At 54.8% G+C, this 27,518-nt stretch overlaps 13 non-coding genes and 14 pseudogenes across 13 annotated transcripts; all 27 read right to left on the bottom strand.

The window, feature by feature from the left end:
* Positions 1-306: 306 nt before the first annotated feature.
* On the bottom strand, positions 307-426 carry LOC126163975 (5S ribosomal RNA). The gene has a single exon (XR_007535394.1). It is a non-coding gene; the product is annotated as a 5S ribosomal RNA (ribosomal RNA).
* Positions 427-1,283: 857 nt separating this feature from the next.
* On the bottom strand, positions 1,284-1,403 carry LOC126164054 (5S ribosomal RNA; annotated as a pseudogene).
* Positions 1,404-2,260: 857 nt separating this feature from the next.
* Positions 2,261-2,380, bottom strand: LOC126164056 (5S ribosomal RNA; annotated as a pseudogene).
* An 860-nt stretch (positions 2,381-3,240) lies between these two features.
* Positions 3,241-3,359, bottom strand: LOC126163891 (5S ribosomal RNA). Its single transcript, XR_007535313.1, has one exon. It is a non-coding gene; the product is annotated as a 5S ribosomal RNA (ribosomal RNA).
* Positions 3,360-4,215: 856 nt separating this feature from the next.
* LOC126163970 (5S ribosomal RNA) lies at positions 4,216-4,333 on the bottom strand. The gene has a single exon (XR_007535389.1). It is a non-coding gene; the product is annotated as a 5S ribosomal RNA (ribosomal RNA).
* An 857-nt stretch (positions 4,334-5,190) lies between these two features.
* LOC126164057 (5S ribosomal RNA) lies at positions 5,191-5,310 on the bottom strand (annotated as a pseudogene).
* Positions 5,311-6,205: 895 nt separating this feature from the next.
* LOC126163892 (5S ribosomal RNA) lies at positions 6,206-6,324 on the bottom strand. The gene has a single exon (XR_007535314.1). It is a non-coding gene; the product is annotated as a 5S ribosomal RNA (ribosomal RNA).
* An 851-nt stretch (positions 6,325-7,175) lies between these two features.
* Positions 7,176-7,291, bottom strand: LOC126164104 (5S ribosomal RNA; annotated as a pseudogene).
* Positions 7,292-8,146: 855 nt separating this feature from the next.
* On the bottom strand, positions 8,147-8,254 carry LOC126163743 (5S ribosomal RNA; annotated as a pseudogene).
* Positions 8,255-10,087: 1,833 nt separating this feature from the next.
* On the bottom strand, positions 10,088-10,206 carry LOC126163914 (5S ribosomal RNA). Its single transcript, XR_007535335.1, has one exon. It is a non-coding gene; the product is annotated as a 5S ribosomal RNA (ribosomal RNA).
* Positions 10,207-11,059: 853 nt separating this feature from the next.
* On the bottom strand, positions 11,060-11,179 carry LOC126164058 (5S ribosomal RNA; annotated as a pseudogene).
* An 852-nt stretch (positions 11,180-12,031) lies between these two features.
* LOC126163984 (5S ribosomal RNA) lies at positions 12,032-12,151 on the bottom strand (annotated as a pseudogene).
* Positions 12,152-13,007: 856 nt separating this feature from the next.
* On the bottom strand, positions 13,008-13,126 carry LOC126163915 (5S ribosomal RNA). Its single transcript, XR_007535336.1, has one exon. It is a non-coding gene; the product is annotated as a 5S ribosomal RNA (ribosomal RNA).
* Positions 13,127-13,979: 853 nt separating this feature from the next.
* LOC126164059 (5S ribosomal RNA) lies at positions 13,980-14,099 on the bottom strand (annotated as a pseudogene).
* Positions 14,100-14,953: 854 nt separating this feature from the next.
* On the bottom strand, positions 14,954-15,073 carry LOC126164061 (5S ribosomal RNA; annotated as a pseudogene).
* Positions 15,074-15,925: 852 nt separating this feature from the next.
* Positions 15,926-16,045, bottom strand: LOC126163985 (5S ribosomal RNA; annotated as a pseudogene).
* An 856-nt stretch (positions 16,046-16,901) lies between these two features.
* On the bottom strand, positions 16,902-17,020 carry LOC126163916 (5S ribosomal RNA). Its single transcript, XR_007535337.1, has one exon. It is a non-coding gene; the product is annotated as a 5S ribosomal RNA (ribosomal RNA).
* An 853-nt stretch (positions 17,021-17,873) lies between these two features.
* Positions 17,874-17,993, bottom strand: LOC126164063 (5S ribosomal RNA; annotated as a pseudogene).
* An 856-nt stretch (positions 17,994-18,849) lies between these two features.
* Positions 18,850-18,968, bottom strand: LOC126163917 (5S ribosomal RNA). The gene has a single exon (XR_007535338.1). It is a non-coding gene; the product is annotated as a 5S ribosomal RNA (ribosomal RNA).
* An 853-nt stretch (positions 18,969-19,821) lies between these two features.
* On the bottom strand, positions 19,822-19,941 carry LOC126164064 (5S ribosomal RNA; annotated as a pseudogene).
* An 856-nt stretch (positions 19,942-20,797) lies between these two features.
* LOC126163918 (5S ribosomal RNA) lies at positions 20,798-20,916 on the bottom strand. The gene has a single exon (XR_007535339.1). It is a non-coding gene; the product is annotated as a 5S ribosomal RNA (ribosomal RNA).
* Positions 20,917-21,768: 852 nt separating this feature from the next.
* LOC126164065 (5S ribosomal RNA) lies at positions 21,769-21,888 on the bottom strand (annotated as a pseudogene).
* An 854-nt stretch (positions 21,889-22,742) lies between these two features.
* On the bottom strand, positions 22,743-22,861 carry LOC126163893 (5S ribosomal RNA). The gene has a single exon (XR_007535315.1). It is a non-coding gene; the product is annotated as a 5S ribosomal RNA (ribosomal RNA).
* An 854-nt stretch (positions 22,862-23,715) lies between these two features.
* Positions 23,716-23,834, bottom strand: LOC126163894 (5S ribosomal RNA). Its single transcript, XR_007535316.1, has one exon. It is a non-coding gene; the product is annotated as a 5S ribosomal RNA (ribosomal RNA).
* An 854-nt stretch (positions 23,835-24,688) lies between these two features.
* Positions 24,689-24,807, bottom strand: LOC126163920 (5S ribosomal RNA). Its single transcript, XR_007535340.1, has one exon. It is a non-coding gene; the product is annotated as a 5S ribosomal RNA (ribosomal RNA).
* Positions 24,808-25,660: 853 nt separating this feature from the next.
* On the bottom strand, positions 25,661-25,780 carry LOC126164066 (5S ribosomal RNA; annotated as a pseudogene).
* An 854-nt stretch (positions 25,781-26,634) lies between these two features.
* On the bottom strand, positions 26,635-26,753 carry LOC126163895 (5S ribosomal RNA). The gene has a single exon (XR_007535317.1). It is a non-coding gene; the product is annotated as a 5S ribosomal RNA (ribosomal RNA).
* Between the last annotated feature and the right edge of the window lie 765 nt (positions 26,754-27,518).

The following is a 27,518-nucleotide window of genomic DNA, read 5'->3' on the forward strand; positions in this document are numbered from 1 at the left end:
AGACGAGACGAGACGAGACGACTAAGGAATAAATTCGTGGTTACAAATCAAATTTGAACTCTACATTCCTACACAACAATAGGCGGTGACGTATTTCAGAAATCACCTGCCAATTCGTACTGTTTTGTCGTTTTCAAAGTCTTCTTGGCAAACTTGGTTAGCACATTCTCCCTCAAAACTGAGTTAATTACTGCATTATCGTACCATTACAGTAGTTTAAACGGTTTAAGGAAGCATCTTTGTCACAACAGAAGGTAGTTTGAAAATTGGGCTGGCGACATAACAAAAAAAAAAAAACAGGAAGGGAGCCAACAGCACCCGGGTTTCCCAGGCGGTCCACCCATCCAAGTACTAGCAGGGCCCGATGATGCTTAACTTCGGTGATCGGACGAGAACCGGTGTATTCATCATGGTATGGCCGTTGGCGCTCATCTAATGTAGGAGCACGGCAGAATTCGCGTTCGGCTTTTCTCCCAACACACAAAATGTTAGTTTTCGGCCGCATTTGACGAAAGCGCTTCCTTCCGCAACCGCCAGTTCCTCGAGGACGGCGCGGGGAGGCGCGCCCGGCGTCCCAGCAGAGTGACGGCCGAATTGGCGGGCGCACCGCCGCGTGTGTGAGACGCACTGCTGCTCGTTGCAACCCCCTGTCATTCGCTGGGCGCGTTCAGCCTTCGACACTAGCGGAGGACGCAATCTTGTCCCTGGTGTTCAGCGGAGGGCCTGTGCGGGGTGTGGCAGTGTCGTGCTGGAGGGCCCACTGGTAGCGATGTGGGCTTCCTCGCCTCGCCTCGCCTCGCCTCGCCGCGCCTCACACCAGGTGTCTGCGTAGTTTGCAGTGCATTCGCACCATTCCTATCCCTGTCCCTGTCCCCGTCCCGACTTGTCCCGACTTTGCTCGACTGCCGCTCGCTGCCGCTCGGGTCGTGGTCCATATGACAGCGCAAGCACGAAAAACGTCTGCGGGACGAGACGAGACGAGACGAGACGAGACGACTAAGGAATAAATTCGTGGTTACAAATCAAATTTGGAACTCTACATTCCTACACAACAATAGGCGGTGACGTATTTCAGAAATCACCTGCCGATTCGTACTGTTTTGTCGTTTTCAAAGTCTTCTTGGCAAACTTGGTTAGCACATTCTCCCTCAAACTGAGTTAATTACTGCATTTTCGTACCATTACAGTAGTTTAAAAGGCTTAAGGAAGCATCTTTGTCACAACAGAAACGTAGTTTGAAAATTGGGCTGGCAACATAACAAAAAAAAAAAAAACGGGAAGGGAGCCAACAGCACCCGGGTTGACCCAGGCGGTCACCCATCCAAGTACTAGCCGGGCATGATGATGCTTAACTTCGGTGGTCGGACGAGAACCGGTGTATTCATCATGGTATCGCCGTTGGCGCTCATCTAATGTAGGAGCACGGCAGAATTCGCGTTCGGCTTTTCTCCCAACACACAAAATGTTAGTTTTCGGCCGCATTTGACGAAAGCGCTTCCTTCCGCAACCGCCAGTTCCTCGAGGACGGCGCGGGGAGGCGCGCCCGGCGTCCCAGCAGAGTGACGGCCGAATTGGCGGGCGCACCGCCGCGTGTGTGAGACGCACTGCTGCTCGTTGCACCCCCTGTCATTCGCTGGGCGCGTTCAGCCTTCGACACTAGCGGAGGACGCATCTTGTCCCTGGTGTTCAGGCGGAGGGCCTGTGCGGGGTGTGGCAGTGTCGTGCTGGAGGGCCCACTGGTAGCGATGTGGGCTTCCTCGCCTCGCCTCGCCTCGCCTCGCCGCGCCTCACACCAGGTGTCTGCGTAGTTTGCAGTGCATTCGCACCATTCCTATCCCTGTCCCTGTCCCCGTCCCGACTTGTCCCGACTTTGCTCGACTGCCGCTCGCTGCCGCTCGGGTCGTGGTCCATATGACAGCGCAAGCACGAAAAACGTCTGCGGGACGAGACGAGACGAGACGAGACGAGACGGACTAAGGAATAAATTCGTGGTTACAAATCAAATTTGGAACTCTACATTCCTACACAACAATAGGCGGTGACGTATTTCAGAAATCACCTGCCGATTCGTACTGTTTTGTCGTTTTCAAAGTCTTCTTGGCAAACTTGGTTAGCACATTCTCCCTCAAACTGAGTTAATTACTGCATTTTCGTACCATTACAGTAGTTTAAAAGGCTTAAGGAAGCATCTTTGTCACAACAGAAACGTAGTTTGAAAATTGGGCTGGCAACATAACAAAAAAAAAAAAAACGGGAAGGGAGCCAACAGCACCCGGGTTGACCCAGGCGGTCACCCATCCAAGTACTAGCCGGGCATGATGATGCTTAACTTCGGTGGTCGGACGAGAACCGGTGTATTCATCATGGTATCGCCGTTGGCGCTCATCTAATGTAGGAGCACGGCAGAATTCGCGTTCGGCTTTTCTCCCAACACACAAAATGTTAGTTTTCGGCCGCATTTGACGAAAGCGCTTCCTTCCGCAACCGCCAGTTCCTCGAGGACGGCGCGGGGAGGCGCGCCCGGCGTCCCAGCAGAGTGACGGCCGAATTGGCGGGCGCACCGCCGCGTGTGTGAGACGCACTGCTGCTCGTTGCACCCCCTGTCATTCGCTGGGCGCGTTCCAGCCTTCGACACTAGCGGAGGACGCATCTTGTCCCTGGTGTTCAGCGGAGGGCCTGTGCGGGGTGTGGCAGTGTCGTGCTGGAGGGCCCACTGGTAGCGATGTGGGCTTCCTCGCCTCGCCTCGGCCTCGCCTCGCCGCGCCTCAACACCAGGTGTCTGCGTAGTTTGCAGTGCATTCGCACCATTCCTATCCCTGTCCCTGTACCCCGTCCCGACTTGTCCCGACTTTGCTCGACTGCCGCTCGCTGCCGCTCGGGTCGTGGTCCATATGACAGCGCAAGCACGAAAAACGTCTGCGGGACGAGACGAGACGAGACGAGACGAGACGACTAAGGAATAAATTCGTGGTTACAAATCAAATTTGGAACTCTACATTCCTACACAACAATAGGCGGTGACGTATTTCAGAAATCACCTGCCAATTCGTACTGTTTTGTCGTTTTCAAAGTCTTCTTGGCAAACTTGGTTAGCACATTCTCCCTCAAACTGAGTTAATTACTGCATTATCGTACCATTACAGTAGTTTAAACGGTTTAAGGAAGCATCTTTGTCACAACAGAAAGGTAGTTTGAAAATTGGGCTGGCGACATAACAAAAAAAAAAAAAAACAGGAAGGGAGCCAACAGCACCCGGGTTTCCCAGGCGGTCACCCATCCAAGTACTAGCAGGGCCCGATGATGCTTAACTTCGGTGATCGGACGAGAACCGGTGTATTCATCATGGTATGGCCGTTGGCGCTCATCTAATGTAGGAGCACGGCAGAATTCGCGTTCGGCTTTTCTCCCAACACACAAAATGTTAGTTTTCGGCCGCATTTGACGAAAGCGCTTCCTTCCGCAACCGCCAGTTCCTCGAGGACGGCGCGGGGAGGCGCGCCCGGCGTCCCAGCAGAGTGACGGCCGAATTGGCGGGCGCACCGCCGCGTGTGTGAGACGCACTGCTGCTCGTTGCACCCCCTGTCATTCGCTGGGCGCGTTCAGCCTTCGACACTAGCGGAGGACGCATCTTGTCCCTGGTGTTCAGCGGAGGGCCTGTGCGGGGTGTGGCAGTGTCGTGCTGGAGGGCCCACTGGTAGCGATGTGGGCTTCCTCGCCTCGCCTCGCCTCGCCTCGCCGCGCCTCACACCAGGTGTCTGCGTAGTTTGCAGTGCATTCGCACCATTCCTATCCCTGTCCCTGTCCCCGTCCCGACTTGTCCCGACTTTGCTCGACTGCCGCTCGCTGCCGGCTCGGGTCGTGGTCCATATGACAGCGCAAGCACGAAAAAACGTCTGCGGGACGAGACGAGACGAGACGAGACGAGACGACTAAGGAATAAATTCGTGGTTACAAATCAAATTTGGAACTCTACATTCCTACACAACAATAGGCGGTGACGTATTTCAGAAATCACCTGCCAATTCGTACTGTTTTGTCGTTTTCAAAGTCTTCTTGGCAAACTTGGTTAGCACATTCTCCCTCAAACTGAGTTAATTACTGCATTATCGTACCATTACAGTAGTTTAAACGGTTTAAGGAAGCATCTTTGTCACAACAGAAAGGTAGTTTGAAAATTGGGCTGGCGACATAACAAAAAAAAAAAAACAGGAAGGGAGCCAACAGCACCCGGGTTTCCCAGGCGGTCACCCATCCAAGTACTAGCAGGGCCCGATGATGCTTAACTTCGGTGATCGACGAGAACCGGTGTATTCATCATGGTATGGCCGTTGGCGCTCATCTAATGTAGGAGCACGGCAGAATTCGCGTTCGGCTTTTCTCCCAACACACAAAATGTTAGTTTTCGGCCGCATTTGACGAAAGCGCTTCCTTCCGCAACCGCCAGTTCCTCGAGGACGGCGCGGGGAGGCGCGCCCGGCGTCCCAGCAGAGTGACGGCCGAATTGGCGGGCGCACCGCCGCGTGTGTGAGACGCACTGCTGCTCGTTGCACCCCCTGTCATTCGCTGGGCGCGTTCAGCCTTCGACACTAGCGGAGGACGCATCTTGTCCCTGGTGTTCAGCGGAGGGCCTGTGCGGGGTGTGGCAGTGTCGTGCTGGAGGGCCCACTGGTAGCGATGTGGGCTTCCTCGCCTCGCCTCGCCTCGCCTCGCCGCGCCTCACACCAGGTGTCTGCGTAGTTTGCAGTGCATTCGCACCATTTCCTATCCCCTGTCCCTGTCCCCGTCCCGACTTGTCCCGACTTTTGCTCGACTGCCGCTCGCTGCCGCTCGGGTCGTGGTCCATATGACAGCGCAAGCACGAAAAACGTCTGCGGGACGAGACGAGACGAGACGAGACGAGACGACTAAGGAATAAATTCGTGGTTACAAATCAAATTTGGAACTCTACATTCCTACACAACAATAGGCGGTGACGTATTTCAGAAATCACCTGCCGATTCGTACTGTTTTGTCGTTTTCAAAAGTCTTCTTGGCAAACTTGGTTAGCACATTCTCCCTCAAACTGAGTTATTACTGCATTTCGTACCATTACAGTAGTTTAAAAGGCTTAAGGAAGCATCTTTGTCACAACAGAAACGTAGTTTGAAAATTGGCCTGGCAACATAACAAAAAAAAAAAAAACGGGAAGGGAGCCAACAGCACCCGGGTTGACCCAGGCGGTCACCCATCCAAGTACTAGCCGGGCATGATGATGCTTAACTTCGGTGGTCGGACGAGAACCGGTGTATTCATCATGGTATCGCCGTTGGCGCTCATCTAATGTAGGAGCACGGCAGAATTCGCGTTCGGCTTTTCCTCCCCAACACACAAAATGTTAGTTTTCGGCCGCATTTGACGAAAGCGCTTCCTTCCGCAACCGCCAGTTCCTCGAGGACGGCGCGGGGAGGCGCGCCCGGCGTTCCCAGCAGAGTGACGGCCGAATTGGCGGGCGCACCGCCGCGTGTGTGAGACGCACTGCTGCTCGTTGCACCCCCTGTCCATTCGCTGGGCGCGTTCAGCCTTCGACACTAGCGGAGGACGCATCTTGTCCCTGGTGTTCAGCGGAGGGCCTGTGCGGGGTGTGGCAGTGTCGTGCTGGAGGGCCCCACTGGTAGCGATGTGGGCTTCCTCGCCTCGCCTCGCCTCGCCTCGCCGCGCCTCACACCAGGTGTCTGCGTAGTTTGCAGTGCATTCGCACCATTCCTATCCCTGTCCCTGTCCCCGTCCCGACTTGTCCCTCCTATCCCTGTCCCTGTCCCCGTCCCGACTTGTCCCGACTTTGCTCGACTGCCGCTCGCTGCCGCTCGGGTCGTGGTCCATATGACAGCGCAAGCACGAAAAACGTCTGCGGGACGAGACGAGACGAGACGAGACGAGACGACTAAGGAATAAATTCGTGGTTACAAATCAAATTTGGAACTCTACATTCCTACACAACAATAGGCGGTGACGTATTTCAGAAATCACCTGCCAATTCGTACTGTTTTGTCGTTTTCAAAGTCTTCTTGGCAAACTTGGTTAGCACATTCTCCCTCAAACTGAGTTAATTACTGCATTATCGTACCGATTACAGTAGTTTAAACGGTTTAAGGAAGCATCTTTGTCACAACAGAAAGGTAGTTTGAAATTGGCTGGCGACATAACAAAAAAAAAAAAACAGGAAGGGAGCCAACAGCACCCGGGTTTCCCAGGCGGTCACCCATCCAAGTACTAGCAGGGCCCGATGATGCTTAACTTCGGTGATCGGACGAGAACCGGTGTATTCATCATGGTATGGCCGTTGGCGCTCATCTAATGTAGGAGCACGGCAGAATTCGCGTTCGGCTTTTCTCCCAACACACAAAATGTTAGTTTCGGCCGCATTTGACGAAAGCGGTTCCTTCCGCAACCGCCAGTTCTCGAGGACGGCGCGGGAGGCGCGCCCGGCGTCCCAGCAGAGTGACGGCCGAATTGGCGGGCGCACCGCCGCGTGTGTGAGACGCACTGCTGCTCGTTGCTACCCCCTGTCATTCGCTGGGCGCGTTCAGCCTTCGACACTAGCGGAGGACGCATCTTGTCCCTGGTGTTCAGCGGAGGGCCTGTGCGGGGTGTGGCAGTGTCGTGCTGGAGGGCCCACTGGTAGCGATGTGGGCTTCCTCGCCTCGCCTCGCCTCGCCTCGCCGCGCCTCACACCAGGTGTCTGCGTAGTTTGCAGTGCATTCGCACCATTCCTATCCCTGTCCCTGTCCCCGTCCCGACTTGTCCGACTTTGCTCGACTGCCGCTCGCTGCCGCTCGGGTCGTGGTCCATATGACAGCGCAAGCACGAAAAACGTCTGCGGGACGAGACGAGACGAGACGAGACGAGACGACTAAGGAATAAATTCGTGGTTACAAATCAAATTTGGAACTCTACATTCCTACACAACAATAGGCGGTGACGTATTTCAGAAATCACCTGCCAATTCGTACTGTTTTGTCGTTTTCAAAGTCTTCTTGGCAAACTTGGTTAGCACATTCTCCCTCAAACTGAGTTAATTACTGCATTATCGTACCATTACAGTAGTTTAAACGGTTTAAGGAAGCATCTTTGTCACAACAGAAAGGTAGTTTGAAAATTGGGCTGGCGACATAACAAAAAAAAAAAAACAGGAAGGGAGCCAACAGCACCCGGGTTTCCCAGGCGTCACCCATCCAAGTACTAGCAGGGCCCGATGATGCTTACTTCGGTGATCGACGAGAACCGGTGTATTCATCATGGTATGGCCGTTGGCGCTCATCTAATGTAGGAGCACGGCAGAATTCGCGTTCGGCTTTTCTCCCAACACACAAAATGTTAGTTTTCGGCCGCATTTGACGAAAGCGGTTCCTTCCGCAACCGCCAGTTCCTCGAGGACGGCGCGGGGAGGCGCGCCCGGCGTCCCAGCAGAGTGACGGCCGAATTGGCGGGGCGCACCGCCGCGTGTGTGAGACGCACTGCTGCTCGTTGCACCCCCTGTCATTCGCTGGGCGCGTTCAGCCTTCGACACTAGCGGAGGACGCATCTTGTCCCTGGTGTTCAGCGGAGGGCCTGTGCGGGGTGTGGCAGTGTCGTGCTGGAGGGCCCACTGGTAGCGATGTGGGCTTCCTCGCCTCGCCTCGCCTCGCCTCGCCGCGCCTCACACCAGGTGTCTGCGTAGTTTGCAGTGCATTCGCACCATTCCTATCCCTGTCCCTGTCCCCGTCCCGACTTGTCCCGACTTTGCTCGACTGCCGCTCGCTGCCGCTCGGGTCGTGGTCCATATGACAGCGCAAGCACGAAAAACGTCTGCGGGACGAGACGAGACGAGACGAGACGAGACGACTAAGGAATAAATTCGTGGTTACAAATCAAATTTGGAACTCTACATTCCTACACAACAATAGGCGGTGACGTATTTCAGAAATCACCTGCCAATTCGTACTGTTTTGTCGTTTTCAAAGTCTTCTTGGCAAACTTGGTTAGCACATTCTCCCTCAAACTGAGTTAATTACTGCATTATCGTACCATTACAGTAGTTTAAACGGTTTAAGGAAGCATCTTTGTCACAACAGAAAGGTAGTTTGAAAATTGGGCTGGCGACATAACAAAAAAAAAAAAACAGGAAGGGAGCCAACAGCACCCGGGTTTCCCAGGCGGTCACCCATCCAAGTACTAGCAGGGCCGATGATGCTTAACTTCGAGAACCGGTGTATTCATCATGGTATCGCCCGTTGGCGCTCATTCTAATGTAGGAGCACGGCAGAATTCGCGTTCGGCTTTTCTCCAACACACAAAATGTTAGTTTTCGGCCGCATTTGACGAAAGCGCTTCCTTCCGCAACCGCCAGTTCCTCGAGGACGGCGCGGGGAGGCCGCGCCCGGCGTCCCAGCAGAGTGACGGCCGAATTGGCGGGCGCACCGCGCCGCGTGTGTGAGACGCACTGCTGCTCGTTGCACCCCCTGTCATTCGCTGGCGCGTTCAGCCTTCGACACTAGCGGAGGACGCATCTTTGTCCCTGGTGTTCAGCGGAGGGCCTGTGCGGGGTGTGGCAGTGTCGTGCTGGAGGGCCCACTGGTAGCGATGTGGGCTTCCTCGCCTCGCCTCGCCTCGCCTCGCCGCGCCTCACACCAGGTGTCTGCGTAGTTTGCAGTGCATTCGCACCATTCCTATCCCTGTCCCTGTCCCCGTCCCGACTTGTCCCGACTTTGCTCGACTGCGCTCGCTGCCGCTCGGGTCGTGGTCCATATGACAGCGCAACGCACGAAAAACGTCTGCGGGACGAGACGAGACGAGACGAGACGAGACGACTAAGGAATAAATTCGTGGTTACAAATCAAATTTGGAACTCTACATTCCTACACAACAATAGGCGGTGACGTATTTCAGAAATCACCTGCCAATTCGTACTGTTTTGTCGTTTTCAAAGTCTTCTTGGCAAACTTGGTTAGCACATTCTCCCTCAAACTGAGTTAATTACTGCATTTTCGTACCATTACAGTAGTTTAAAAGGCTTAAGTAAGCATCTTTGTCACAACAGAAACGTAGTTTGAAATTGGGCTGGCAACATAACAAAAAAAAAAACGGGAAGGGAGCCAACAGCACCCGGGTTGACCCAGGCGGTCACCCCATCCAAGTACTAGCCGGGCATGATGATGCTTAACTTCGGTGGATCGGACGAGAACCGGTGTATTCATCATGGTATCGCGTTGGCGCTCATCTAATGTAGGAGCACGGCAGAATTTCGCCGTTCGGCTTTTCTCCCAACACACAAAATGTTAGTTTTCGGCCGCATTTGACGAAAGCGCTTCCTTCCGCAACCGCCAGTTCCTCGAGGACGGCGCGGGGAGGCGCGCCCGGCGTCCCAGCAGAGTGACGGCCGAATTGGCGGGCGCACCGCCGCGTGTGTGAGACGCACTGCTGCTCGTTGCACCCCCTGTCATTCGCTGGGCGCGTTCAGCCTTCGACACTAGCGGAGGACGCATCTTGTCCCTGGTGTTCAGCGGAGGGCCTGTGCGGGGTAGTGGCAGTGTCGTGCTGAGGGCCCACTGGTAGCGATGTGGGCTTCCTCGCCTCGCCTCGCCTCGCCTCGCCGCGCCTCACACCAGGTGTCTGCGTAGTTTGCAGTGCATTCGCACCATTCCTATCCCTGTCCCTGTCCCCGTCCCGACTTGTCCCGACTTTGCTCGACTGCCGCTCGCTGCCGCTCGGGTCGTGGTCCATATGACAGCGCAAGCACGAAAAACGTCTGCGGGACGAGACGAGACGAGACGAGACGAGACGACTAAGGAATAAATTCGTGGTTACAAATCAAATTTGGAACTCTACATTCCTACACAACAATAGGCGGTGACGTATTTCAGAAATCACCTGCCGATTCGTACTGTTTTGTCGTTTTCAAAGTCTTCTTGGCAAACTTGGTTAGCACATTCTCCCTCAAACTGAGTTAATTACTGCATTTTCGTACCATTACAGTAGTTTAAACGGTTTAAGGAAGCATCTTTGTCACAACAGAAAGGTAGTTTGAAAATTGGGCTGGCGACATAACAAAAAAAAAAAAAAACAGGAAGGGAGCCAACAGCACCCGGGTTTCCCAGGCGGTCACCCATCCAAGTACTAGCAGGGCCCGATGATGCTTAACTTCGGTGATCGGACGAGAACCGGTGTATTCATCATGGTATCGCCGTTGGCGCTCATCTAATGTAGGAGCACGGCAGAATTCGCGTTCGGCTTTTCTCCCAACACACAAAATGTTAGTTTTCGGCCGCATTTGACGAAAGCGCTTCCTTCCGCAACCGCCAGTTCCTCGAGGACGGCGCGGGGAGGCGCGCCCGGCGTCCCAGCAGAGTGACGGCCGAATTGGCGGGCGCACCGCCGCGTGTGTGAGACGCACTGCTGCTCGTTGCACCCCCTGTCATTCGCTGGGCGCGTTCAGCCTTCGACACTAGCGGAGGACGCATCTTGTCCCTGGTGTTCAGCGGAGGGCCTGTGCGGGGTGTGGCAGTGTCGTGCTGGAGGGCCCACTGGTAGCGATGTGGGCTTCCTCGCCTCGCCTCGCCTCGCCTCGCCGCGCCTCACACCAGGTGTCTGCGTAGTTTGCAGTGCATTCGCACCATTCCTATCCCTGTCCCTGTCCCCGTCCCGACTTGTCCCGACTTTGCTCGACTGCCGCTCGCTGCCGCTCGGGTCGTGGTCCATATGACAGCGCAAGCACGAAAAACGTCTGCGGGACGAGACGAGACGAGACGAGACGAGACGACTAAGGAATAAATTCGTGGTTACAAATCAAATTTGGAACTCTACATTCCTACACAACAATAGGCGGTGACGTATTTCAGAAATCACCTGCCGATTCGTACTGTTTTGTCGTTTTCAAAGTCTTCTTGGCAAACTTGGTTAGCACATTCTCCCTCAAACTGAGTTAATTACTGCATTTTCGTACCATTACAGTAGTTTAAAAGGCTTAAGGAAGCATCTTTGTCACAACAGAAACGTAGTTTGAAAATTGGGCTGGCAACATAACAAAAAAAAAAAACGGGAAGGGAGCCAACAGCACCCGGGTTGACCCAGGCGGTCACCCATCCAAGTACTAGCCGGGCATGATGATGCTTAACTTCGGTGGTCGGACGAGAACCGGTGTATTCATCATGGTATCGCCGTTGGCGCTCATCTAATGTAGGAGCACGGCAGAATTCGCGTTCGGCTTTTCTCCCAACACACAAAATGTTAGTTTTCGGCCGCATTTGACGAAAGCGCTTCCTTCCGCAACCGCCAGTTCCTCGAGGACGGCGCGGGGAGGCGCGCCCGGCGTCCCAGCAGAGTGACGGCCGAATTGGCGGGCGCACCGCCGCGTGTGTGAGACGCACTGCTGCTCGTTGCACCCCCTGTCATTCGCTGGGCGCGTTCAGCCTTCGACACTAGCGGAGGACGCATCTTGTCCCTGGTGTTCAGCGGAGGGCCTGTGCGGGGTGTGGCAGTGTCGTGCTGGAGGGCCCACTGGTAGCGATGTGGGCTTCCTCGCCTCGCCTCGCCTCGCCTCGCCGCGCCGCACACCAGGTGTCTGCGTAGTTTGCAGTGCATTCGCACCATTCCTATCCCTGTCCCTGTCCCCGTCCCGACTTGTCCCGACTTTGCTCGACTGCCGCTCGCTGCCGCTCGGGTCGTGGTCCATATGACAGCGCAAGCACGAAAAACGTCTGCGGGACGAGACGAGACGAGACGAGACGAGACGACTAAGGAATAAATTCGTGGTTACAAATCAAATTTGGAACTCTACATTCCTACACAACAATAGGCGGTGACGTATTTCAGAAATCACCTGCCAATTCGTACTGTTTTGTCGTTTTCAAAGTCTTCTTGGCAAACTTGGTTAGCACATTCTCCCTCAAACTGAGTTAATTACTGCATTTTCGTACCATTACAGTAGTTTAAAAGGCTTAAGTAAGCATCTTTGTCACAACAGAAACGTAGTTTGAAAATTGGGCTGGCAACATAACAAAAAAAAAAACGGGAAGGGAGCCAACAGCACCCGGGTTGACCCAGGCGGTCACCCATCCAAGTACTAGCCGGGCATGATGATGCTTAACTTCGGTGATCGGACGAGAACCGGTGTATTCATCATGGTATCGCCGTTGGCGCTCATCTAATGTAGGAGCACGGCAGAATTCGCGTTCGGCTTTTCTCCCAACACACAAAATGTTAGTTTTCGGCCGCATTTGACGAAAGCGCTTCCTTCCGCAACCGCCAGTTCCTCGAGGACGGCGCGGGGAGGCGCGCCCGGCGTCCCAGCAGAGTGACGGCCGAATTGGCGGGCGCACCGCCGCGTGTGTGAGACGCACTGCTGCTCGTTGCACCCCCTGTCATTCGCTGGGCGCGTTCAGCCTTCGACACTAGCGGAGGACGCATCTTGTCCCTGGTGTTCAGCGGAGGGCCTGTGCGGGGTGTGGCAGTGTCGTGCTGGAGGGCCCACTGGTAGCGATGTGGGCTTCCTCGCCTCGCCTCGCCTCGCCTCGCCGCGCCTCACACCAGGTGTCTGCGTAGTTTGCAGTGCATTCGCACCATTCCTATCCCTGTCCCTGTCCCCGTCCCGACTTGTCCCGACTTTGCTCGACTGCCGCTCGCTGCCGCTCGGGTCGTGGTCCATATGACAGCGCAAGCACGAAAAACGTCTGCGGGACGAGACGAGACGAGACGAGACGAGACGACTAAGGAATAAATTCGTGGTTACAAATCAAATTTGGAACTCTACATTCCTACACAACAATAGGCGGTGACGTATTTCAGAAATCACCTGCCGATTCGTACTGTTTTGTCGTTTTCAAAGTCTTCTTGGCAAACTTGGTTAGCACATTCTCCCTCAAACTGAGTTAATTACTGCATTTTCGTACCATTACAGTAGTTTAAACGGTTTAAGGAAGCATCTTTGTCACAACAGAAAGGTAGTTTGAAAATTGGGCTGGCGACATAACAAAAAAAAAAAAAAACAGGAAGGGAGCCAACAGCACCCGGGTTTCCCAGGCGGTCACCCATCCAAGTACTAGCAGGGCCCGATGATGCTTAACTTCGGTGATCGGACGAGAACCGGTGTATTCATCATGGTATCGCCGTTGGCGCTCATCTAATGTAGGAGCACGGCAGAATTCGCGTTCGGCTTTTCTCCCAACACACAAAATGTTAGTTTTCGGCCGCATTTGACGAAAGCGCTTCCTTCCGCAACCGCCAGTTCCTCGAGGACGGCGCGGGGAGGCGCGCCCGGCGTCCCAGCAGAGTGACGGCCGAATTGGCGGGCGCACCGCCGCGTGTGTGAGACGCACTGCTGCTCGTTGCACCCCCTGTCATTCGCTGGGCGCGTTCAGCCTTCGACACTAGCGGAGGACGCATCTTGTCCCTGGTGTTCAGCGGAGGGCCTGTGCGGGGTGTGGCAGTGTCGTGCTGGAGGGCCCACTGGTAGCGATGTGGGCTTCCTCGCCTCGCCTCGCCTCGCCTCGCCGCGCCTCACACCAGGTGTCTGCGTAGTTTGCAGTGCATTCGCACCATTCCTATCCCTGTCCCTGTCCCCGTCCCGACTTGTCCCGACTTTGCTCGACTGCCGCTCGCTGCCGCTCGGGTCGTGGTCCATATGACAGCGCAAGCACGAAAAACGTCTGCGGGACGAGACGAGACGAGACGAGACGAGACGACTAAGGAATAAATTCGTGGTTACAAATCAAATTTGGAACTCTACATTCCTACACAACAATAGGCGGTGACGTATTTCAGAAATCACCTGCCGATTCGTACTGTTTTGTCGTTTTCAAAGTCTTCTTGGCAAACTTGGTTAGCACATTCTCCCTCAAACTGAGTTAATTACTGCATTTTCGTACCATTACAGTAGTTTAAAAGGCTTAAGGAAGCATCTTTGTCACAACAGAAACGTAGTTTGAAAATTGGGCTGGCAACATAACAAAAAAAAAAAACGGGAAGGGAGCCAACAGCACCCGGGTTGACCCAGGCGGTCACCCATCCAAGTACTAGCCGGGCATGATGATGCTTAACTTCGGTGGTCGGACGAGAACCGGTGTATTCATCATGGTATCGCCGTTGGCGCTCATCTAATGTAGGAGCACGGCAGAATTCGCGTTCGGCTTTTCTCCCAACACACAAAATGTTAGTTTTCGGCCGCATTTGACGAAAGCGCTTCCTTCCGCAACCGCCAGTTCCTCGAGGACGGCGCGGGGAGGCGCGCCCGGCGTCCCAGCAGAGTGACGGCCGAATTGGCGGGCGCACCGCCGCGTGTGTGAGACGCACTGCTGCTCGTTGCACCCCCTGTCATTCGCTGGGCGCGTTCAGCCTTCGACACTAGCGGAGGACGCATCTTGTCCCTGGTGTTCAGCGGAGGGCCTGTGCGGGGTGTGGCAGTGTCGTGCTGGAGGGCCCACTGGTAGCGATGTGGGCTTCCTCGCCTCGCCTCGCCTCGCCTCGCCGCGCCGCACACCAGGTGTCTGCGTAGTTTGCAGTGCATTCGCACCATTCCTATCCCTGTCCCTGTCCCCGTCCCGACTTGTCCCGACTTTGCTCGACTGCCGCTCGCTGCCGCTCGGGTCGTGGTCCATATGACAGCGCAAGCACGAAAAACGTCTGCGGGACGAGACGAGACGAGACGAGACGAGACGACTAAGGAATAAATTCGTGGTTACAAATCAAATTTGGAACTCTACATTCCTACACAACAATAGGCGGTGACGTATTTCAGAAATCACCTGCCGATTCGTACTGTTTTGTCGTTTTCAAAGTCTTCTTGGCAAACTTGGTTAGCACATTCTCCCTCAAACTGAGTTAATTACTGCATTTTCGTACCATTACAGTAGTTTAAAAGGCTTAAGGAAGCATCTTTGTCACAACAGAAACGTAGTTTGAAAATTGGGCTGGCAACATAACAAAAAAAAAAAAACGGGAAGGGAGCCAACAGCACCCGGGTTGACCCAGGCGGTCACCCATCCAAGTACTAGCCGGGCATGATGATGCTTAACTTCGGTGGTCGGACGAGAACCGGTGTATTCATCATGGTATCGCCGTTGGCGCTCATCTAATGTAGGAGCACGGCAGAATTCGCGTTCGGCTTTTCTCCCAACACACAAAATGTTAGTTTTCGGCCGCATTTGACGAAAGCGCTTCCTTCCGCAACCGCCAGTTCCTCGAGGACGGCGCGGGGAGGCGCGCCCGGCGTCCCAGCAGAGTGACGGCCGAATTGGCGGGCGCACCGCCGCGTGTGTGAGACGCACTGCTGCTCGTTGCACCCCCTGTCATTCGCTGGGCGCGTTCAGCCTTCGACACTAGCGGAGGACGCATCTTGTCCCTGGTGTTCAGCGGAGGGCCTGTGCGGGGTGTGGCAGTGTCGTGCTGGAGGGCCCACTGGTAGCGATGTGGGCTTCCTCGCCTCGCCTCGCCTCGCCTCGCCGCGCCTCACACCAGGTGTCTGCGTAGTTTGCAGTGCATTCGCACCATTCCTATCCCTGTCCCTGTCCCCGTCCCGACTTGTCCCGACTTTGCTCGACTGCCGCTCGCTGCCGCTCGGGTCGTGGTCCATATGACAGCGCAAGCACGAAAAACGTCTGCGGGACGAGACGAGACGAGACGAGACGAGACGACTAAGGAATAAATTCGTGGTTACAAATCAAATTTGGAACTCTACATTCCTACACAACAATAGGCGGTGACGTATTTCAGAAATCACCTGCCAATTCGTACTGTTTTGTCGTTTTCAAAGTCTTCTTGGCAAACTTGGTTAGCACATTCTCCCTCAAACTGAGTTAATTACTGCATTTTCGTACCATTACAGTAGTTTAAAAGGCTTAAGTAAGCATCTTTGTCACAACAGAAACGTAGTTTGAAAATTGGGCTGGCAACATAACAAAAAAAAAAACGGGAAGGGAGCCAACAGCACCCGGGTTGACCCAGGCGGTCACCCATCCAAGTACTAGCCGGGCATGATGATGCTTAACTTCGGTGATCGGACGAGAACCGGTGTATTCATCATGGTATCGCCGTTGGCGCTCATCTAATGTAGGAGCACGGCAGAATTCGCGTTCGGCTTTTCTCCCAACACACAAAATGTTAGTTTTCGGCCGCATTTGACGAAAGCGCTTCCTTCCGCAACCGCCAGTTCCTCGAGGACGGCGCGGGGAGGCGCGCCCGGCGTCCCAGCAGAGTGACGGCCGAATTGGCGGGCGCACCGCCGCGTGTGTGAGACGCACTGCTGCTCGTTGCACCCCCTGTCATTCGCTGGGCGCGTTCAGCCTTCGACACTAGCGGAGGACGCATCTTGTCCCTGGTGTTCAGCGGAGGGCCTGTGCGGGGTGTGGCAGTGTCGTGCTGGAGGGCCCACTGGTAGCGATGTGGGCTTCCTCGCCTCGCCTCGCCTCGCCTCGCCGCGCCTCACACCAGGTGTCTGCGTAGTTTGCAGTGCATTCGCACCATTCCTATCCCTGTCCCTGTCCCCGTCCCGACTTGTCCCGACTTTGCTCGACTGCCGCTCGCTGCCGCTCGGGTCGTGGTCCATATGACAGCGCAAGCACGAAAAACGTCTGCGGGACGAGACGAGACGAGACGAGACGAGACGACTAAGGAATAAATTCGTGGTTACAAATCAAATTTGGAACTCTACATTCCTACACAACAATAGGCGGTGACGTATTTCAGAAATCACCTGCCGATTCGTACTGTTTTGTCGTTTTCAAAGTCTTCTTGGCAAACTTGGTTAGCACATTCTCCCTCAAACTGAGTTAATTACTGCATTTTCGTACCATTACAGTAGTTTAAACGGTTTAAGGAAGCATCTTTGTCACAACAGAAAGGTAGTTTGAAAATTGGGCTGGCGACATAACAAAAAAAAAAAAAAACAGGAAGGGAGCCAACAGCACCCGGGTTTCCCAGGCGGTCACCCATCCAAGTACTAGCAGGGCCCGATGATGCTTAACTTCGGTGATCGGACGAGAACCGGTGTATTCATCATGGTATCGCCGTTGGCGCTCATCTAATGTAGGAGCACGGCAGAATTCGCGTTCGGCTTTTCTCCCAACACACAAAATGTTAGTTTTCGGCCGCATTTGACGAAAGCGCTTCCTTCCGCAACCGCCAGTTCCTCGAGGACGGCGCGGGGAGGCGCGCCCGGCGTCCCAGCAGAGTGACGGCCGAATTGGCGGGCGCACCGCCGCGTGTGTGAGACGCACTGCTGCTCGTTGCACCCCCTGTCATTCGCTGGGCGCGTTCAGCCTTCGACACTAGCGGAGGACGCATCTTGTCCCTGGTGTTCAGCGGAGGGCCTGTGCGGGGTGTGGCAGTGTCGTGCTGGAGGGCCCACTGGTAGCGATGTGGGCTTCCTCGCCTCGCCTCGCCTCGCCTCGCCGCGCCTCACACCAGGTGTCTGCGTAGTTTGCAGTGCATTCGCACCATTCCTATCCCTGTCCCTGTCCCCGTCCCGACTTGTCCCGACTTTGCTCGACTGCCGCTCGCTGCCGCTCGGGTCGTGGTCCATATGACAGCGCAAGCACGAAAAACGTCTGCGGGACGAGACGAGACGAGACGAGACGAGACGACTAAGGAATAAATTCGTGGTTACAAATCAAATTTGGAACTCTACATTCCTACACAACAATAGGCGGTGACGTATTTCAGAAATCACCTGCCGATTCGTACTGTTTTGTCGTTTTCAAAGTCTTCTTGGCAAACTTGGTTAGCACATTCTCCCTCAAACTGAGTTAATTACTGCATTTTCGTACCATTACAGTAGTTTAAAAGGCTTAAGGAAGCATCTTTGTCACAACAGAAACGTAGTTTGAAAATTGGGCTGGCAACATAACAAAAAAAAAAAACGGGAAGGGAGCCAACAGCACCCGGGTTGACCCAGGCGGTCACCCATCCAAGTACTAGCCGGGCATGATGATGCTTAACTTCGGTGGTCGGACGAGAACCGGTGTATTCATCATGGTATCGCCGTTGGCGCTCATCTAATGTAGGAGCACGGCAGAATTCGCGTTCGGCTTTTCTCCCAACACACAAAATGTTAGTTTTCGGCCGCATTTGACGAAAGCGCTTCCTTCCGCAACCGCCAGTTCCTCGAGGACGGCGCGGGGAGGCGCGCCCGGCGTCCCAGCAGAGTGACGGCCGAATTGGCGGGCGCACCGCCGCGTGTGTGAGACGCACTGCTGCTCGTTGCACCCCCTGTCATTCGCTGGGCGCGTTCAGCCTTCGACACTAGCGGAGGACGCATCTTGTCCCTGGTGTTCAGCGGAGGGCCTGTGCGGGGTGTGGCAGTGTCGTGCTGGAGGGCCCACTGGTAGCGATGTGGGCTTCCTCGCCTCGCCTCGCCTCGCCTCGCCGCGCCGCACACCAGGTGTCTGCGTAGTTTGCAGTGCATTCGCACCATTCCTATCCCTGTCCCTGTCCCCGTCCCGACTTGTCCCGACTTTGCTCGACTGCCGCTCGCTGCCGCTCGGGTCGTGGTCCATATGACAGCGCAAGCACGAAAAACGTCTGCGGGACGAGACGAGACGAGACGAGACGAGACGACTAAGGAATAAATTCGTGGTTACAAATCAAATTTGGAACTCTACATTCCTACACAACAATAGGCGGTGACGTATTTCAGAAATCACCTGCCGATTCGTACTGTTTTGTCGTTTTCAAAGTCTTCTTGGCAAACTTGGTTAGCACATTCTCCCTCAAACTGAGTTAATTACTGCATTTTCGTACCATTACAGTAGTTTAAACGGTTTAAGGAAGCATCTTTGTCACAACAGAAAGGTAGTTTGAAAATTGGGCTGGCGACATAACAAAAAAAAAAAAAAACAGGAAGGGAGCCAACAGCACCCGGGTTTCCCAGGCGGTCACCCATCCAAGTACTAGCAGGGCCCGATGATGCTTAACTTCGGTGATCGGACGAGAACCGGTGTATTCATCATGGTATCGCCGTTGGCGCTCATCTAATGTAGGAGCACGGCAGAATTCGCGTTCGGCTTTTCTCCCAACACACAAAATGTTAGTTTTCGGCCGCATTTGACGAAAGCGCTTCCTTCCGCAACCGCCAGTTCCTCGAGGACGGCGCGGGGAGGCGCGCCCGGCGTCCCAGCAGAGTGACGGCCGAATTGGCGGGCGCACCGCCGCGTGTGTGAGACGCACTGCTGCTCGTTGCACCCCCTGTCATTCGCTGGGCGCGTTCAGCCTTCGACACTAGCGGAGGACGCATCTTGTCCCTGGTGTTCAGCGGAGGGCCTGTGCGGGGTGTGGCAGTGTCGTGCTGGAGGGCCCACTGGTAGCGATGTGGGCTTCCTCGCCTCGCCTCGCCTCGCCTCGCCGCGCCTCACACCAGGTGTCTGCGTAGTTTGCAGTGCATTCGCACCATTCCTATCCCTGTCCCTGTCCCCGTCCCGACTTGTCCCGACTTTGCTCGACTGCCGCTCGCTGCCGCTCGGGTCGTGGTCCATATGACAGCGCAAGCACGAAAAACGTCTGCGGGACGAGACGAGACGAGACGAGACGAGACGACTAAGGAATAAATTCGTGGTTACAAATCAAATTTGGAACTCTACATTCCTACACAACAATAGGCGGTGACGTATTTCAGAAATCACCTGCCGATTCGTACTGTTTTGTCGTTTTCAAAGTCGCAGGCTAGGAGAGGGACCTACGTGAACACTGTATGTATGACTGGAGGTCAAAAAGTAAGTTGCTCACTGTCAAAAATGGTTCAAATGGCTCTGAGCACCACGGGACTCAACATCTGAGTTCATCAGTTCCCTGCAACATAACAAAAAAAAAAAACGGGAAGGGAGCCAACAGCACCCGGGTTGACCCAGGCGGTCACCCATCCAAGTACTAGCCGGGCATGATGATGCTTAACTTCGGTGGTCGGACGAGAACCGGTGTATTCATCATGGTATCGCCGTTGGCGCTCATCTAATGTAGGAGCACGGCAGAATTCGCGTTCGGCTTTTCTCCCAACACACAAAATGTTAGTTTTCGGCCGCATTTGACGAAAGCGCTTCCTTCCGCAACCGCCAGTTCCTCGAGGACGGCGCGGGGAGGCGCGCCCGGCGTCCCAGCAGAGTGACGGCCGAATTGGCGGGCGCACCGCCGCGTGTGTGAGACGCACTGCTGCTCGTTGCACCCCCTGTCATTCGCTGGGCGCGTTCAGCCTTCGACACTAGCGGAGGACGCATCTTGTCCCTGGTGTTCAGCGGAGGGCCTGTGCGGGGTGTGGCAGTGTCGTGCTGGAGGGCCCACTGGTAGCGATGTGGGCTTCCTCGCCTCGCCTCGCCTCGCCTCGCCGCGCCGCACACCAGGTGTCTGCGTAGTTTGCAGTGCATTCGCACCATTCCTATCCCTGTCCCTGTCCCCGTCCCGACTTGTCCCGACTTTGCTCGACTGCCGCTCGCTGCCGCTCGGGTCGTGGTCCATATGACAGCGCAAGCACGAAAAACGTCTGCGGGACGAGACGAGACGAGACGAGACGAGACGACTAAGGAATAAATTCGTGGTTACAAATCAAATTTGGAACTCTACATTCCTACACAACAATAGGCGGTGACGTATTTCAGAAATCACCTGCCGATTCGTACTGTTTTGTCGTTTTCAAAGTCTTCTTGGCAAACTTGGTTAGCACATTCTCCCTCAAACTGAGTTAATTACTGCATTTTCGTACCATTACAGTAGTTTAAACGGTTTAAGGAAGCATCTTTGTCACAACAGAAAGGTAGTTTGAAAATTGGGCTGGCGACATAACAAAAAAAAAAAAAAACAGGAAGGGAGCCAACAGCACCCGGGTTTCCCAGGCGGTCACCCATCCAAGTACTAGCAGGGCCCGATGATGCTTAACTTCGGTGATCGGACGAGAACCGGTGTATTCATCATGGTATCGCCGTTGGCGCTCATCTAATGTAGGAGCACGGCAGAATTCGCGTTCGGCTTTTCTCCCAACACACAAAATGTTAGTTTTCGGCCGCATTTGACGAAAGCGCTTCCTTCCGCAACCGCCAGTTCCTCGAGGACGGCGCGGGGAGGCGCGCCCGGCGTCCCAGCAGAGTGACGGCCGAATTGGCGGGCGCACCGCCGCGTGTGTGAGACGCACTGCTGCTCGTTGCACCCCCTGTCATTCGCTGGGCGCGTTCAGCCTTCGACACTAGCGGAGGACGCATCTTGTCCCTGGTGTTCAGCGGAGGGCCTGTGCGGGGTGTGGCAGTGTCGTGCTGGAGGGCCCACTGGTAGCGATGTGGGCTTCCTCGCCTCGCCTCGCCTCGCCTCGCCGCGCCTCACACCAGGTGTCTGCGTAGTTTGCAGTGCATTCGCACCATTCCTATCCCTGTCCCTGTCCCCGTCCCGACTTGTCCCGACTTTGCTCGACTGCCGCTCGCTGCCGCTCGGGTCGTGGTCCATATGACAGCGCAAGCACGAAAAACGTCTGCGGGACGAGACGAGACGAGACGAGACGAGACGACTAAGGAATAAATTCGTGGTTACAAATCAAATTTGGAACTCTACATTCCTACACAACAATAGGCGGTGACGTATTTCAGAAATCACCTGCCGATTCGTACTGTTTTGTCGTTTTCAAAGTCTTCTTGGCAAACTTGGTTAGCACATTCTCCCTCAAACTGAGTTAATTACTGCATTTTCGTACCATTACAGTAGTTTAAAAGGCTTAAGGAAGCATCTTTGTCACAACAGAAACGTAGTTTGAAAATTGGGCTGGCAACATAACAAAAAAAAAAACGGGAAGGGAGCCAACAGCACCCGGGTTGACCCAGGCGGTCACCCATCCAAGTACTAGCCGGGCATGATGATGCTTAACTTCGGTGGTCGGACGAGAACCGGTGTATTCATCATGGTATCGCCGTTGGCGCTCATCTAATGTAGGAGCACGGCAGAATTCGCGTTCGGCTTTTCTCCCAACACACAAAATGTTAGTTTTCGGCCGCATTTGACGAAAGCGCTTCCTTCCGCAACCGCCAGTTCCTCGAGGACGGCGCGGGGAGGCGCGCCCGGCGTCCCAGCAGAGTGACGGCCGAATTGGCGGGCGCACCGCCGCGTGTGTGAGACGCACTGCTGCTCGTTGCACCCCCTGTCATTCGCTGGGCGCGTTCAGCCTTCGACACTAGCGGAGGACGCATCTTGTCCCTGGTGTTCAGCGGAGGGCCTGTGCGGGGTGTGGCAGTGTCGTGCTGGAGGGCCCACTGGTAGCGATGTGGGCTTCCTCGCCTCGCCTCGCCTCGCCTCGCCGCGCCGCACACCAGGTGTCTGCGTAGTTTGCAGTGCATTCGCACCATTCCTATCCCTGTCCCTGTCCCCGTCCCGACTTGTCCCGACTTTGCTCGACTGCCGCTCGCTGCCGCTCGGGTCGTGGTCCATATGACAGCGCAAGCACGAAAAACGTCTGCGGGACGAGACGAGACGAGACGAGACGAGACGACTAAGGAATAAATTCGTGGTTACAAATCAAATTTGGAACTCTACATTCCTACACAACAATAGGCGGTGACGTATTTCAGAAATCACCTGCCGATTCGTACTGTTTTGTCGTTTTCAAAGTCTTCTTGGCAAACTTGGTTAGCACATTCTCCCTCAAACTGAGTTAATTACTGCATTTTCGTACCATTACAGTAGTTTAAACGGTTTAAGGAAGCATCTTTGTCACAACAGAAAGGTAGTTTGATAATTGGGCTGGCGACATAACAAAAAAAAAAAAACAGGAAGGGAGCCAACAGCACCCGGGTTTCCCAGGCGGTCACCCATCCAAGTACTAGCAGGGCCCGATGATGCTTAACTTCGGTGATCGGACGAGAACCGGTGTATTCATCATGGTATGGCCGTTGGCGCTCATCTAATGTAGGAGCACGGCAGAATTCGCGTTCGGCTTTTCTCCCAACACACAAAATGTTAGTTTTCGGCCGCATTTGACGAAAGCGCTTCCTTCCGCAACCGCCAGTTCCTCGAGGACGGCGCGGGGAGGCGCGCCCGGCGTCCCAGCAGAGTGACGGCCGAATTGGCGGGCGCACCGCCGCGTGTGTGAGACGCACTGCTGCTCGTTGCACCCCCTGTCATTCGCTGGGCGCGTTCAGCCTTCGACACTAGCGGAGGACGCATCTTGTCCCTGGTGTTCAGCGGAGGGCCTGTGCGGGGTGTGGCAGTGTCGTGCTGGAGGGCCCACTGGTAGCGATGTGGGCTTCCTCGCCTCGCCTCGCCTCGCCTCGCCGCGCCTCACACCAGGTGTCTGCGTAGTTTGCAGTGCATTCGCACCATTCCTATCCCTGTCCCTGTCCCCGTCCTGACTTGTCCCGACTTTGCTCGACTGCCGCTCGCTGCCGCTCGGGTCGTGGTCCATATGACAGCGCAAGCACGAAAAACGTCTGCGGGACGAGACGAGACGAGACGAGACGAGACGACTAAGGAATAAATTCGTGGTTACAAATCAAATTTGGAACTCTACATTCCTACACAACAACAGGCGGTGACGTATTTCAGAAATCACCTGCCGATTCGTACTGTTTTGTCGTTTTCAAAGTCTTCTTGGCAAACTTGGTTAGCACATTCTCCCTCAAACTGAGTTAATTACTGCATTTTCGTACCATTACAGTAGTTTAAACGGTTTAAGGAAGCATCTTTGTCACAACAGAAAGGTAGTTTGATAATTGGGCTGGCGACATAACAAAAAAAAAAAAACAGGAAGGGAGCCAACAGCACCCGGGTTTCCCAGGCGGTCACCCATCCAAGTACTAGCAGGGCCCGATGATGCTTAACTTCGGTGATCGGACGAGAACCGGTGTATTCATCATGGTATGGCCGTTGGCGCTCATCTAATGTAGGAGCACGGCAGAATTCGCGTTCGGCTTTTCTCCCAACACACAAAATGTTAGTTTTCGGCCGCATTTGACGAAAGCGCTTCCTTCCGCAACCGCCAGTTCCTCGAGGACGGCGCGGGGAGGCGCGCCCGGCGTCCCAGCAGAGTGACGGCCGAATTGGCGGGCGCACCGCCGCGTGTGTGAGACGCACTGCTGCTCGTTGCACCCCCTGTCATTCGCTGGGCGCGTTCAGCCTTCGACACTAGCGGAGGACGCATCTTGTCCCTGGTGTTCAGCGGAGGGCCTGTGCGGGGTGTGGCAGTGTCGTGCTGGAGGGCCCACTGGTAGCGATGTGGGCTTCCTCGCCTCGCCTCGCCTCGCCTCGCCGCGCCTCACACCAGGTGTCTGCGTAGTTTGCAGTGCATTCGCACCATTCCTATCCCTGTCCCTGTCCCCGTCCCGACTTGTCCCGACTTTGCTCGACTGCCGCTCGCTGCCGCTCGGGTCGTGGTCCATATGACAGCGCAAGCACGAAAAACGTCTGCGGGACGAGACGAGACGAGACGAGACGAGACGACTAAGGAATAAATTCGTGGTTACAAATCAAATTTGGAACTCTACATTCCTACACAACAACAGGCGGTGACGTATTTCAGAAATCACCTGCCGATTCGTACTGTTTTGTCGTTTTCAAAGTCTTCTTGGCAAACTTGGTTAGCACATTCTCCCTCAAACTGAGTTAATTACTGCATTTTCGTACCATTACAGTAGTTTAAACGGTTTAAGGAAGCATCTTTGTCACAACAGAAAGGTAGTTTGAAAATTGGGCTGGCGACATAACAAAAAAAAAAAAACAGGAAGGGAGCCAACAGCACCCGGGTTTCCCAGGCGGTCACCCATCCAAGTACTAGCAGGGCCCGATGATGCTTAACTTCGGTGATCGGACGAGAACCGGTGTATTCATCATGGTATCGCCGTTGGCGCTCATCTAATGTAGGAGCACGGCAGAATTCGCGTTCGGCTTTTCTCCCAACACACAAAATGTTAGTTTTCGGCCGCATTTGACGAAAGCGCTTCCTTCCGCAACCGCCAGTTCCTCGAGGACGGCGCGGGGAGGCGCGCCCGGCGTCCCAGCAGAGTGACGGCCGAATTGGCGGGCGCACCGCCGCGTGTGTGAGACGCACTGCTGCTCGTTGCACCCCCTGTCATTCGCTGGGCGCGTTCAGCCTTCGACACTAGCGGAGGACGCATCTTGTCCCTGGTGTTCAGCGGAGGGCCTGTGCGGGGTGTGGCAGTGTCGTGCTGGAGGGCCCACTGGTAGCGATGTGGGCTTCCTCGCCTCGCCTCGCCTCGCCTCGCCGCGCCTCACACCAGGTGTCTGCGTAGTTTGCAGTGCATTCGCACCATTCCTATCCCTGTCCCTGTCCCCGTCCCGACTTGTCCCGACTTTGCTCGACTGCCGCTCGCTGCCGCTCGGGTCGTGGTCCATATGACAGCGCAAGCACGAAAAACGTCTGCGGGACGAGACGAGACGAGACGAGACGAGACGACTAAGGAATAAATTCGTGGTTACAAATCAAATTTGGAACTCTACATTCCTACACAACAATAGGCGGTGACGTATTTCAGAAATCACCTGCCGATTCGTACTGTTTTGTCGTTTTCAAAGTCTTCTTGGCAAACTTGGTTAGCACATTCTCCCTCAAACTGAGTTAATTACTGCATTTTCGTACCATTACAGTAGTTTAAAAGGCTTAAGGAAGCATCTTTGTCACAACAGAAACGTAGTTTGAAAATTGGGCTGGCAACATAACAAAAAAAAAAAACGGGAAGGGAGCCAACAGCACCCGGGTTGACCCAGGCGGTCACCCATCCAAGTACTAGCCGGGCATGATGATGCTTAACTTCGGTGGTCGGACGAGAACCGGTGTATTCATCATGGTATCGCCGTTGGCGCTCATCTAATGTAGGAGCACGGCAGAATTCGCGTTCGGCTTTTCTCCCAACACACAAAATGTTAGTTTTCGGCCGCATTTGACGAAAGCGCTTCCTTCCGCAACCGCCAGTTCCTCGAGGACGGCGCGGGGAGGCGCGCCCGGCGTCCCAGCAGAGTGACGGCCGAATTGGCGGGCGCACCGCCGCGTGTGTGAGACGCACTGCTGCTCGTTGCACCCCCTGTCATTCGCTGGGCGCGTTCAGCCTTCGACACTAGCGGAGGACGCATCTTGTCCCTGGTGTTCAGCGGAGGGCCTGTGCGGGGTGTGGCAGTGTCGTGCTGGAGGGCCCACTGGTAGCGATGTGGGCTTCCTCGCCTCGCCTCGCCTCGCCTCGCCGCGCCTCACACCAGGTGTCTGCGTAGTTTGCAGTGCATTCGCACCATTCCTATCCCTGTCCCTGTCCCCGTCCCGACTTGTCCCGACTTTGCTCGACTGCCGCTCGCTGCCGCTCGGGTCGTGGTCCATATGACAGCGCAAGCACGAAAAACGTCTGCGGGACGAGACGAGACGAGACGAGACGAGACGACTAAGGAATAAATTCGTGGTTACAAATCAAATTTGGAACTCTACATTCCTACACAACAATAGGCGGTGACGTATTTCAGAAATCACCTGCCGATTCGTACTGTTTTGTCGTTTTCAAAGTCTTCTTGGCAAACTTGGTTAGCACATTCTCCCTCAAACTGAGTTAATTACTGCATTTTCGTACCATTACAGTAGTTTAAACGGTTTAAGGAAGCATCTTTGTCACAACAGAAAGGTAGTTTGATAATTGGGCTGGCGACATAACAAAAAAAAAAAAACAGGAAGGGAGCCAACAGCACCCGGGTTTCCCAGGCGGTCACCCATCCAAGTACTAGCAGGGCCCGATGATGCTTAACTTCGGTGATCGGACGAGAACCGGTGTATTCATCATGGTATGGCCGTTGGCGCTCATCTAATGTAGGAGCACGGCAGAATTCGCGTTCGGCTTTTCTCCCAACACACAAAATGTTAGTTTTCGGCCGCATTTGACGAAAGCGCTTCCTTCCGCAACCGCCAGTTCCTCGAGGACGGCGCGGGGAGGCGCGCCCGGCGTCCCAGCAGAGTGACGGCCGAATTGGCGGGCGCACCGCCGCGTGTGTGAGACGCACTGCTGCTCGTTGCACCCCCTGTCATTCGCTGGGCGCGTTCAGCCTTCGACACTAGCGGAGGACGCATCTTGTCCCTGGTGTTCAGCGGAGGGCCTGTGCGGGGTGTGGCAGTGTCGTGCTGGAGGGCCCACTGGTAGCGATGTGGGCTTCCTCGCCTCGCCTCGCCTCGCCTCGCCGCGCCTCACACCAGGTGTCTGCGTAGTTTGCAGTGCATTCGCACCATTCCTATCCCTGTCCCTGTCCCCGTCCCGACTTGTCCCGACTTTGCTCGACTGCCGCTCGCTGCCGCTCGGGTCGTGGTCCATATGACAGCGCAAGCACGAAAAACGTCTGCGGGACGAGACGAGACGAGACGAGACGAGACGACTAAGGAATAAATTCGTGGTTACAAATCAAATTTGGAACTCTACATTCCTACACAACAACAGGCGGTGACGTATTTCAGAAATCACCTGCCGATTCGTACTGTTTTGTCGTTTTCAAAGTCTTCTTGGCAAACTTGGTTAGCACATTCTCCCTCAAACTGAGTTAATTACTGCATTTTCGTACCATTACAGTAGTTT

This window comes from Schistocerca cancellata, chromosome 2, assembly GCF_023864275.1.
Source record: "Schistocerca cancellata isolate TAMUIC-IGC-003103 chromosome 2, iqSchCanc2.1, whole genome shotgun sequence".
Taxonomy (NCBI): Eukaryota; Metazoa; Arthropoda; class Insecta; order Orthoptera; family Acrididae; genus Schistocerca; species Schistocerca cancellata.